Here is a 14,257-nt window from a genome sequence, read left to right on the forward strand (position 1 = left end):
TAATTCATCGGTAAGTTTTTGGGGAGCTGAACAGACACAAGAAGAAAGAATCAAAAGCCATAAAGACTCAGAGCATGTGGAACCCATAAAGAAGAGTCCTAGACCATGAAGCTGTAAAGCAGTGACTGCAAGCATTAAGTCACACTGCTGCCTATTACATACCACGGACATAATCATAAACATGCAATACAGCCTGTGGCGCTTTTTGAACTCTCATGTGCACATGCACATTTTGCATGTAAGACATGTAGATACCACTGCACGTGTTTAACGCTATGAATATCATTGCTAGTATATAATCTACATGTACATGTGAATAATGGTATAAGCTAGAGCTTATTAATATTTAATATATACTCACATCATGTATCCACACTCTGGTCAATATTCATAAATATTATACACGTTGTTTAGGGCTGGCCAAGGCAATAACCACATCTAAGAGCCCTATGCAGTTCCAGGAAATCCTGGTATTCCACAACAATTACACTAATGATACTGTACATCTGTAAGAGTACATGTCTGCAGTAGGTGTGTAAACTAATACATTAGCTATTTTCTATATTTTACAAACGTAAATTGCAGAAGACAGTATGCTGGTGCAGACATTATAGGACTGCGAGTGCCAAGAACATATACCTGAAACAGCAGTGATTTCTGATTTACACTATGTTTCTTAGCATACAGTTGCAATGGCATCTATGTAAAACTAATGCAATTTATTATTTTTTTTTTATTTTACTTTTCATATGTTAACTGGTTAAAATCTCCGATCTTGAGAACCTATTCTGGTATGACCCAAGCCAAATGGCAATTAAAATGCAACAGTGTTCACATACACATCAAGTACCCCATGTGCAGATGTATGGTACACTGTAACACTGTGACATCCATGTTCTACTGCAACCCAAACAAAGTGATGTCAAGGACAATCAGTGCATTTATGTAATGTTGCAATCATCACATCATTATCCTGAAACCTACATATGCATTCACTTATGCAGTCTGTCATCTATATTTCATCTAGTCCCTATATGTGCACATGTATTTATGTTAAGCTATATGCCTAAGTGTCACACATAGAATCCTATTCTGGTGAACAAATGTTGCATTTCATACAGTACAACACCACTAACACAGTATGGTGAACACTGTCAATCTGCACACAAGCCATCAGGGTATAGGTAGCATTTCACACACAGTACAACAACACCAACACAAAACAGTCAACAATGCCACTCTATACATAAATGCCAAAAGGGCATGTTGTATTGCATACATAGTACAACAGCACTAACACAACATGTGTAACTGTATCACTCGGCACACTTGCCACAGGGTATGTTGCATTTCACATACAGTACAACAACAATAACACAAAAGGGGCAACAATGTCATTCTGCAAACATCCATATAAGGTGTATTGCATTTCATACACTGTACAACAGCATTAATACAATGGGGTAACAGTGTCCCTCTGCATACTTGCTTACAGGTTATGTGGCATTTCATAAACATTACAACATCACTAACACAACAGGGGTAATATTGCCAATCTGTACACATGCCAATAGACTATGTTCCATTTCATACACACTACAATAGCACCAATATAACAGGGGTAACAATGCCACTCTACACACTTGCTTATATGGTGTGTTGCATTTCATAGACACTACAATAGCACTAACACAACAGGGAAATTATTGACACTCTCCACACATGCCCACAGGGTATGTTGCATTTCATACACACTACAATGGCACTAACACAACAGGGGTAATATTGTCACTCTGTACATTTCAGCAGAGTTGCATAATTCTCATAAATGGCATTGTTATATGCAGTATACAGAGGAGTCAGAATGGGACCAGTTGCATTTAATTGCTCAAAAGTAATTAATAGATATGCAGGCAAGGAGACCATTGAGAAGTCTAGCACTTGCAGTTCAGGGGACCATTCAGGAGCGTAGCTTAATTCCCTAATTGCCTCAGAGCACTGTATAATGAAGTTACTTAGAGTCAAACATTTTGCAAATTAAGGTTGATGGAATCAAACCCACAACCAGAGGAAACAGCTCATTTCTTTCATCTTCTGCTCTGTTGTTCTATTTTGCACTGACTACTTTTTTTTTTCATATCAGACATATGAACTATACTGTGCAAGGAGCTTTGTTTCATCTTACCTGCTGTGCATGACATGTGCACCGTGAGGAGATGGGATTAGAAAAATATCTGACGTGGAATATTGTTATGGTGTAGTTCTGTGTTGTTGACAGAAATGACAAGCAGTAACTGTCATATTTTTAACATCTGATTCCAGTCTATCTTAAAGTTTTGCTCAATAACCTGAAGGGTTTTCACAAATGTTAGAAAATACAAGCCTGACAGTCATATTCAGAGAAAAAAACCCAAAACAAAACAATACAAAAAAAAAACAATGTAAGTAGTTTCAAATATTATACCTGCTCAGTCAGTTGGTACATACTGTAAGCTTCTAATTGTGAAATCAATAATAAAAAATTAATTGCTAGACAAAATGTCACTTACTGTAAAGCATAGTTCCAATTCATTATGCTGTGGTACTGCAGTAAAGCATTTATTAGAGAAACTAGAATGACTGCTAAAGTCTGTTTAACGGAATATGATATAAGATGTGTTAATGTTAACTATCTGCTGATAGGCACTTCACAGGAAAGAAACTTTAATGAAATGAAATTAAACTTATGGTTATGGAGTAAGTGCATATCAATGATCCAGGTGGCAAATTAAAACATTTTAAAATTAAGAGTCTTATTATATAATTTTCAAATGCATGACTATAAATCTCTTAATGTAGAAATTAAATGGAGTATGTTACTCTGAGTGTGTTAATTGATTAAAGTATTTTTATATAAAATTTCTCAGAAAATATAACTATGTGTCCTCAAGAAGACTTAGGCCAAGAAACCAGAGACTTTTATTGTGGTGAACTAAAAATAAACTTTTATATTTAGGCCAGCTGTGAACTGTATTTAAAGGCTCTTTGTTTCAATGTCACATACACATTTCCGATGCAATCTGGACATGTGACACCTAGCAGAATGCAGACATTCATCTTACAGGTATTTGTCAGTACAGGCATGCAGGTATGTACATGATTTTGACAGGGGAAGTCCCATGCATGCAAAAAGGTAAATTAAACACATTACAAAAATTATGAATGTGTGTTTTGGTACTCTAACAATGTTAAATGAGTTTGGTCACTCCCTTCCACCACTCAGGTTAAAGTGACTTTTTTGTTAGTGTGGCTATTAGTGCAGAAGATTAAAGCTATGATCTGTTAACAAGCTACTTCTTGTGGTCCAGAGTTTGATTCCTTTAGCCTTCACTTGCCTACTGTGTGACTCTGAAAAGTTTCTCAGTCGGCTAGTGTTTTAGGACAATTAGAAAATTGGCCTAGACCCCTTAACGGTCTTTTGGACTACATGCCTGATATGTAGTATTTTTTAGGGTATCGTTCAATGTTATTTGTTAAAAGGGTGTAGTTATATGTTGTTTTCATGACGCTGTAATCAGAATTGAAAAGAAGTGAAGAGATCAAATGGATGTGAGGGGTGCCTCATGAATGTGATATTACCATTAGTGTAGAAGGCAGCTGCTGGTTTGTTTTGTGGTTTTGGGAGAGGTTCAACAATGGATGAAGGTGATATTGGTGTTGCTGAAGTTGTACGATGAACAACTTGAGATATCTGGTGATGATTACTTTATGTTTTTAATGGAACCGCTTGACTCAGTGTTGCCACTGCAGCATAGACTGACAAATGTTCAGAATAAATTGTTTTGAGTTAAACTTCCAAATCATATAAATTGAACAGAAGTTGGTGACTTTTAAAAATAGACTTTGAAAAACAGGCAATCAGGCATAGTCTGAGGCTAAGTGATATCTTGAAAGGCGAAGGAGTATTTGGTTGTTTGGAATTTTCTAAAAGAAAGATGATGCAATGGACTAGTTTTTTAAAGAAGTTGGACATTTAGAAAGCCTGTAGATTGGTGTCATTTATGCAGGCAGAACCTATGATTACCTGATAGTAATACTGGTTGGCTTCATTATGTGGTATGAAAAGGAACAAGTTTTGTAACTGCTGTGGCAGCCTGAGAAAAGGGCAAAAGTTCATGGTGTGCCAGAGCAGGTGCATCATGATTTTTCAGAGACTAAGGGCAATGATTGGTGTTGTTTTCATATGTTGCTAAGTAGTGCAGATGGTGTAAGTTAACATTTTTCATATGTTATGACAGCATACAGATGATCTAAGTTAAGATACAAGTTGTCATTCCCGGCAATGTTATCCCATCATCAATAATGCAACTGTTTACTTTAGCTCAGTTTGGAGTGGACTGTTTGCAAGGACTGTATCTTCTGTTGACAATGTGAGGAGTCAAAACTTTTAAATCCTTGGAAACGTAAAAATGACTGAGAAGTCGTGGACCTGGAAAAGGACTGGGAACTTGAGTCACAACAAGGTGAGATGGAAGTTACCTGTTTCTGGGTAGGTGCTTTGGAAAAAGCAGAGTCTTATACATTAACATTAATGATAAATGTTTCTGCAACAGTTTCATGGGTGACGATGTTATGTCACTTTAGTGAAGAACACAAAATGTGAAATTTATATGAACTTGCATTTTCTACGAGAATATGATTTCTCATTAGTGGAGCTTAGATGAGTAATGTGAAGAAATATAATCAGACACTCACCATACAATTTGAGGACTTAATCTTATGGACAAAGGAGACCATCAAGAAGTCCAGCCACGTCACTCAATATGGAAGAAAAGAAAGCAACAAATGTCCCCATTAAATAGACCTTCTCCCCATATCTCCAGTGAAATTTATGATCACCCATCCAGACTGTGTTTAAAACTTGCTAGAGAAAGTATTCTGCTTGACAGGTAATGACAGCTTGTTCCATAAATCGGCAATATGCTGGGGTTAGGTACTGGTCATGCCATCTGCTGTTGTTGATATGGTAGTATAGGTTTTAAGTGTTTAAAATGGGTATTTGCTTTACCACTGGCTCTATTTATATGAAGGACTTCAAAAAGTTCAGTTTCATTGATGGCATAGAAGAATAAATAGAGATAAACCCTCAGGACTTTATTTAACACTGAGAAGAGAGACGAGGACTTTAGATTTATTAGAGTAACCATTGGTGATGACATGTGATTAAGGAGTGCACTCTTGACAACAGTATAAGTAAAGATGGCACATAAGGAGATTTTATACCAGTCAAAGGTTTAACATACAGCTAACTGCAATGCTGTGTTAATTTTTAATATTTAAATATAGTATACAGTATGTGGCAATGTTTCTCAACAGTGTGTATAATGTTATATTGATTTTTATTGTGGGTGAAAGTGAATGATGACGGCTTTAAATGACCAGGTGCATTAGATAATCAGTACGCATGTGCATATTAACGAATGTAGACTCTAAATTTGAAGTATGCTAAGGTGCTTTAAGGTGGTGCTGCACTGAAGGACTGCAGAAGGGATGGGCTCTGTTTGAGTTTGCACACAAAAAGGTTACAATGGTAAGAAAGATGACATGTATGGCAATTGAAAGTACACCGAAATGGAGTGATTGACAGCCACAGTAAGTGGAATTAAGATGGACTGAAAGCTTTGCACATGTAACATGCAGGTAAATAATGTTATTTATTTATTTATCTATATTTGTTTGCCGGGGCACTGCACTGATCTTAATGGGCGATTTTGCAGGCACAGCACAGGTGAGTAGGATCACATAAGAAATTAACAAAATATATTTACAGATAAAAGGATGTACTGAAAAACAAATATAGGAATATACATATTTACATATGAAATTTATACATTTTTTAATGAAAACCAATCTTGAAAATACTGTTTTAAATGGACACTTCACATATAATTGACTATCAACATATCAACACATAAAAATATATAAAAATACATTTGCATATTACTAATATGTACATCTGAATATATTCCTTAGTTAAACATGTAAGAAATGTTGAAAATTCCATAATTTATGGGCAATTTATAAAAGGGTAAAAAGTAATGCAACAAACGTATGTTTGAATATTAGTTTGTATATGTAACAAATGCATTTTTCAGTATTATATCTAAACGCAGTTGATTATTTTATTGACAAAAAAAAAATGAAAGTTCATGTTGAAAATGCTGTAGTGTATGAAAGACTACAAATGGCTAATTTATGTGATTAATATATGTATAACTAATACTGCTATTCAATGTAATAAAATGTGTTTGAATAACATTTTCAAAAAGTGTTAATTTTAACTAAACAGGCATAATTTTATCTGACTTTAGATCACTCAGTTAAATGTTTGCCTAGGAGCAGTTATTACTGCTAATGTGTGTCAGTTATATGGCCTGCATTGTCTTAGTGCTCTTAGAAATGTAAAAGGTAATATAAGGCATCTTAACAGGTATGTGCCACACAAACCATATTTTGTAACAAGTCACAACTAGTTCCAACAGCACCTAATATGATTGTCCTCCCTTCCTGCCTAAAGCAGTAGTCTTACCCAGGTACAGCTGAGATATACAAGATCATCTGTAAAAAACTACAGTCAGAGAGTTGCATGCATCATAGCAGATGCATGGAAATTTGCCCAAAACTGCATAACTAACTTACAGGTCTACCGCATGTACATGCATAATACCAGATTGAAGGACAAGTGCCTACATCTGCACAATAAAGCTGCAGTCCCAAATTTATGGTAGTGATAGCAAAAACATGAAACTCTACCCACAGCTTTGTAACAAAGCTACAGACACCCACATTTAAGTAGGGTAGCAAGACAGCAAAAGCTTTACATGGTGACCACATTAGCACAAATGGGCATAGGGGTATTTACTACCATATAATAAACATCAGTGCTTTGACAGGCACAAAACAAAGGCAGTCCTATGATACCTGTCTGGTATGCCCTTTCATCTGTCACAGAAAAAAATAGTCTTTGTTAGGAATACAGTTCTGAAATTAACATAAAAAGTTGCAAGTACACTTAAAACAAAAAAGGAAAAGAAACAGTAGCTATTGCAAATGCTTAACATACAGTTTGGGCCTTTCCTGTCTAACCTCTGCTACTCACTGTAGAGGTCTTCAGGTAGGTAGCACTGCAAGTCAGCTTACTCGTTCTGTGGGATGTCAGTTATCAGACTGAGCTGCAGAGCAAGGTTAACCAGCCATCTTCCTTATGAAATGAACTCTGAGAGGTTCGCAGCAATCATTGCCTGATTTGACTATTTGGGGGAAAAGGCATTACTTGTTTTCATTGGAACACCAAGAAGATCCTCACTGGGGGGCAGTGCCATCAGCAGAAGACATTGCTGTGAGCATTCAGTAAAACAATATTTCTTCCTAGGAATCACATTGCAAATGTGAGTTCAGAATTATGAGCAGCAAAGCCGAGGGCAGTGATGAATCACATGTGTACACGCACAGGCAGCATGAACAAGCCTCAGTCTTTGTTTGTTTAATAAATGATGTGTAGCCTAGCTGCACATTGAATCACACACATACATGCACAGGCAGCATGAACAAGCCTCAGTCTTTGTTTGTTTAATAAATGATGTGTAGCCTAGCTGCACATCGAATCACATGTGTACAGCAGCATGAAGAAGCCTGAGTCATTGTCTGTAGAAAGCCTGATGTGTGGCCTAGCTGCTCATTGAATCCCACGTGTACATGCACAGGCAGCATGAACGAGTTTGAATTATTGTTTGTAGAATGAATGATGTGTAGCCTAGCTGCAGATTGAATCACATGTGTACATGCACAGGCAGCATGAACGAGTTTCAGTCATTGTCTGTAGAATGAATGATGTGCAGCCTAGCTGCACAGTGCAAGACCCATGCCCTTCACTGAGATTTAGCAGTTCACAGACATATGTGGAACTTAGGCGTGTGGCTTAAATGGACAGTCTGACAAATGAACGGCCAAACCACAGACCAAACAAGGAGCAGCAGAACAGTCATGGAAGCCAGACGAACGATTCTAGAAGCAGAGAAGTAGTTGTTAGAAGATATAATCCTGAGAACCATCAAAGTCTTTTATAGTAATTTAGTAATAAAACACAAAAACAGAAAACTAATTGTACAGGAACAATTACTCTTGATTTCAGCTTGCAAATTATTAAAATAAACTACTGTCAAAACATCTTATGTAAGAGCCATGTCATAAATCACTTTGCATTCTTATCAAAAATAAGAAAAACATTTAAGTTAATGCAAACCACAGGAACATTTTTATCTCGTTTTAACTTAATAAACCGTATTTTGAAAAAGCAATTCCAGATTGAATTCTGTTTTCTATAAATAACATTATACGCTTCACACTTTTTCTTTGTGACATCACACTGTGACTTGTGTCTATGTCATGCACCCATAGAGCTAAGGTAGATAACACTGCTTTGCCTGACTGCCATTTACTGTGCACGTTACCATCTGTAGGGTATGACGAGGCTTCTGCTCACTATTTTTCTACCTCACCATCATTGTTGGGGAGTAAAAATGTGCTGGTTGTGGCAGCTGCAGATTTGTCAGGCTTGGAGGTTCTCTGGACAGATGTCTGGTGTGCATGCTTCCTGGTAATCATGTCGTGTACCACTCCTCACAGAGGATTATGATCAGATCCTAAGATAATAACTAACTTATTATGTGATCAAGACATGGGTGCTAAGAAATTCACTTCACAAGTGAAGCTCATGAGGTGAATCTTGAGATGTATGTCAAGAACACAAAAAAGGGTTATGATCAGTGAGAACTGATCAAAATTCTTTGTGGTGAAGAAAAGAAAAGTGTAGATGAGCAAACTGTTTTACCTGCTCTCAGAGCCAGTAAAATACTTAAGTACTATCAAACAGAGACTAGGCAGTAAAATGTATCCCTAGGAAAAGGAATTGTTTATAAAAGTGGCATAACCAAACAGACAGCAGGCAGAAAAAAAGTGTCTCTAGGAAAAACAATTGCTTATAAATGTGGCATAGTCAAAAAATAACTGGCAGAAAAAAGTGTCCCTGGTGTTTCACCTTTTGCTGCTGCTCTTTTCCAGTGGGCACTTTGTACTCTTAACTCTCAGTGACAGACCCAATTTTAAAGTGATTAGGGGTACCTGCTCGTTAAGCACATTGCTGACATCAGAAATTGTGCTTAACAAACCTTTCTTGTTCCTGTTTTTAGAGCATAACTGCTGCATTCCATGCATCTTGGAAATGGTGGCAAAGACATACGGCACTATCCCCACATACATATCCAGGCAGCAGAACCATGCCTTAAGCAGGTCAAATACATATTTAGTGATCTTTCTGGTTTGCTTGACGGTGTATTTTTCTGCTACTTGGTGATTCCATGTGGGTTTCTTAAGGGCATCATCAACACGAGCTCCACTGGCTACTTGCTATTACCTGAAACACAGCAGGAACCTGTGGGTGGGTTGAGCCATGTATTCATTGTCATAGGCTTTATACATATGTGTGGGGGGCATAGCTATAGATATAAATATAGATATGGATATAGATAGATATAGATATAGATATAGATACATGTACAATATGTCAAAAATAATAAACGGGTGCACAAAATCCAAAGGTGATGCATGGATATAAATTATGTCAATTGATAAAGACAAGGGGCAAAACCATGTGTCTTGTGTTTTATGTTGGCTGCCTTTGTTAACAACTGCTATTTATTTTTCAGACTTATGCTTTTGGTTATGCTAGAATCTTGCTTTTCTTATATTATATACATATAAGCATATGGAAGCATAACATTTCATAAATGAACATAATCGTCAACACACACAACATTGAAATGACATTGTCAAATCACTTAAACATTGATCCACAAGACATTGAAAAACACTTTAACAGTGGCAAGCTCCCCTGCATCCCTGCTACTTATATATGCCATCTCCGAGACTGCACAGCAGTGAGGAAACGGCATGTTCTGTAAACCACACTGTAACATAGTCTCTTACAAAAATGCTGGTACTGTTTGATGAGCTGATTTTTTATCAGTTCAACTAGCTTAACTACCTTTGATGAAAAACATACTTTGTTTGTATATGTGTATTTACACACACATATAGATAAATTTAGATATAGATATAGATATAGACATACATATACATATAGATATAGATGGGTTCCTCTTAGATTGTCGAAACTCCGTTTACGCAAATTTAAAATCATTGACACGTATTGTGCAAAATATGCAACCATTGAACAAGCAAAACTGCGAAATCCAAAATGTAGAAGTGCTTTGGTTGGCCCGTCTGCAGTAAAGCTCCATAAGGTAATTGTGCGATAGTTACGGAATTTACGGTTAGGGTGCGGGTTAAGGTAAGTGTATAGATAGGTAATGTGTGTAAGATTCAGTGTAGTGTTAGAAGCAGGGTTTTGTTAAATGTATTTATGTGTATTATTTATTTTGTTTGGGCATATCTCCGTAGGGGAAGTGTGCGGTATTTAGTAGGGTTAGGGAAGGGTTAAGGATAGTGCATAGATAGTTGCGTATGTGGGGTTTAGTGTAGGGTTAGAAGTTAAGTTTTGGTGCTTTACTATAGGGTTAGGAGTAGGATTTGGTTAGTGTATGTATGTGGTTTATTTATTTTGTTTGGGTAGGTAGTATGTAGCGGATGGTGGGGTTGGCCGACTATGAACGTTCGATATTTTAAATTTCGCAGTTTAGTGCATTCGGTATTTATGCAGCTTAGATAAAATGTGTCACTGTTTTGGTATTCAATGTAATGGATTTTCTTTCATTTAATATAGACCTGATATAGATATACCTGTCTGTCTATGCATATATTGATATTTATAATGTCTGAGTGTCTGCTTTCCACAACATCTTCCCTTGTCAGTTAGTGGCCCTGTGCAAAAACCTGCAATGCAGATGATCTGTAATAATATATATTAGATTCACTGGGATGACCAGGGTGCTATGCAGACATGTTAGCAATCTCTGCATTTTGCACAATAGCTGGCTTTTTTTGTAATATGTGTGCCATCTATAGCTGCTATTATTTTCAGGAGCTGAATGATATCATTGAATTAAACCATCGAAGTGACTCTCACTAGTGATATGCTGTGCACTGAACTAAACCATTGAAGTGACTCTCACTAGTGGTATGCTGTGCATTGAAGTAAACCATCAAAGTGACTCTCACTAGTGGTATGCTGTGCACTGAACTAAACCATCAAAGTGACTCTCACTAATGGTATGCTATGCACTGAACTAAACCATCAAAATGACTTTCTCCAATGGTATGCTGTGGAACAGATATGCTCCTAGGCTTGTAGATGTAGCATATTAAGAAAATTGTTAGCAAATCAGATAATGTTGAAAATAAAGCACAGAGTATCATCCAGGTGGCCTAAATTTGATTAGCATCTTAGGAAGCTTGACTGCAAGCCAAGGGAGGATCAAGCCTACCTGGGAGGACAACTTTACTGGATGAATCTACTTTTGGAACCATGGTGCATGCCTAGGCTCAAAGAAATGCTAGTTGAAATTTAATAGTTTGGAGATCTGAGGAGGCATGGACACTATAGTCAGGAAGGCAATCCCTCAGGCTACACTTCATGCTCTGCACACTGCACAAAACACGATAGATATTAGCATAGAGCATGGAGCTTAGGCTAGAAATACTTCCTTACCAGCTGAAGTATAACAGCACACACTTAAAACCCCCTGCTTTGCATTTCAAGCAGGAGCAGCTTTTAGAGTCTACACATGAAGTATTGAAGGGGCTATGTCCATAGGTGCTGCCCAACAATTCAGTCCAGACAACACGATAAGACATGGAATCTGCAGAAGTCAACAGTAGCATGAAGAAAAATAAATGTAACAAAATAAGAAACACTAAATGTTCTGTATGTCAGCACCTGTAATATTCCTGGCACTCCATTTATCTCTGTAAGAAATCTGTGGCAAGTATGGTACAGCAGATTATGTCCCTGCATTCATCATGATCCTGTATGGTAAGTGCTATATAGCAAATTACAACTCACCTAGATGTGGCTGCTTCCTTCACAAAAGCCACTGGTGATGAATCCTAGCCAGTGTGTATTGCATTTCTGTGCTCCTGCATCCAAACTAATTTCGCATCAAATGTGCAGTGGTTAGTGTTTTCTCCTCACAGCAAGAGGTTCTCCAGTTCTGTTCTCAGCTGGAGCACCTTCTGTGCGGAGTATGCATGTCCTCCTTGCAGTCGCATGAGTTTTAAAGACATGCAGGTAGGTGCGTGTGAGTATGTGTGTGCCTTCTGTGAAGGTTGATTGCTGGACTGGCAACTTGACACCATAAAAACACCACTGCCAATCAATCTGCAGACCGGTGATCTGCTGTGGTGATCCCTAACCAGGAAAATCCAAAAGACAAGAAAGTTTATAGGGCACCTACAGAAAGTTGATGTATGGTTTCAATGCATTAAATTTTCCTTTTTGATTGCAGTTTGGAGGCAATAAGCTTTGACTACACAGTATATGATGCATTAAAATAGATAAGTGTATGTAGACAAGCATGTTACTTTACTGTTGCATAACAGACGCTACTGCTGTTACAGTCAGTTACTTCTTGTAGTAGGCAATTGATAATGATAGAGGTGGGTTATGTCTGTCTGTCTGGATGTATACATCGGCTGAGATTTGTATATGTTTTGAGTGATATAGTATTCATCAGGTAGTACACTTGCCTTTGATGCTCTAATATTGCAGGGATCTGGGATCTATTCCCATCTCAGGTGCATGTATTCATTTTTCATGACTGATAATGAAGTACAACATGAGCGGCTTGGTCATGCGGTCTTGAGTGTGACATCCTTCAGATAACAGCAAAAACTAAGGTCCCATCTTCCCTAAGTTGGTAGTAACTTTGATGAATTTAAAAGATCCAACTCTATTTACCCAAAAGAGTGGGTATTCTTTAAAATTCATTTTACCAATCAAATAACATTATTTCCATGAAAAACATACCTACCGTATGTGTGTGTGTGTGTATATATATATATATATATATATATATATATATATATATATATATATATACATATATAGGTTTACTACGGTAAGGTCAAACTGGACCCACGTCCAGGAAAATGATAGTGTTGAATTCCGACATTGTCAAAATACGACTCGACTTTGACCTCAGAACGGGCTTTAACATAGGTTGAGACAGGGGTGAGATTTGTACTTTGACAATGTCAGGTTCGACATTCTCGCCGTTCGACCTCTGGACTTCGACTGAAGTGGGTTTGACCAAACCCACTTTGACCTTACCATAGTAAAACATATATATATATATATATATATATATATATATATATATATATATATATATATATATATATATATATATATATATACATACACACACACACACATATATATATATATATATATATATATATATATATATATATATATATATATATCAAACAGGAATCGAGCCCAAGCCAATACATACAGAAATGACCTTGTAGATCTTCCTACTGAACCATTGAGAAGGAGTGAAAGAATAGCAGAAAAAAGTAGAAAAAATATGCATCAGGATTTTCACTTTCCCCAGGACAGGTTCATGGGGAGGGGGGAGAATTACCAGCAACAGAAATGGAGAAAGACTTAGATTCAGGGATGGATAATAACAGTTTTTTGGATTACATTGGTCCTGATGGGATAAGCCTATATGAAAGTGAAGAAGGTAAAAAGTACAAATTAGTTAATGACAAGAATTTCATGATATATAATTTTACAGAAATAGAGATTAAAAAATAATTTTTTGATTTATTTACAAAAGGTCTCCACTTCATTCCAGCCTATCCCACTGAATTATCAGAAGCTTTAATAGACTTGAAACTGTTTGTAAGGCAGATAAATTTGATTTTAAATTTCAATGGACAGCCCCACAATAAAACTGCACTAACTAGGTCTAGTACCTTTAACCCCCCAACCAACCCATGTTTAAAAGTATTTGAAGAGATGGTCAGTAAGGAAATAAGAAAGATCACTTGTAAAAAATCGGAAAGGGTTCCGGTGAATATGAAGCCAGAAGAGATGTCATTGATACAGCTTCTAAGAAAAGAAAAATGCAGAACCATGAAGCCAGACAAAGGAGGGGGGTTAGTTCTGATATACATGCAAGATTATGAAATGTATTTGTTTGATTTATTACAAGATTCTGAAAAATATGAGTTGGTATCCAGAAATGAAGTG

The sequence above is a fragment of the Protopterus annectens genome, chromosome 11.part0 (assembly GCF_019279795.1).
Source record: "Protopterus annectens isolate FY-2018-M chromosome 11.part0, PAN1.0, whole genome shotgun sequence".
In the NCBI taxonomy this organism is placed as follows: Eukaryota; Metazoa; Chordata; order Ceratodontiformes; family Protopteridae; genus Protopterus; species Protopterus annectens.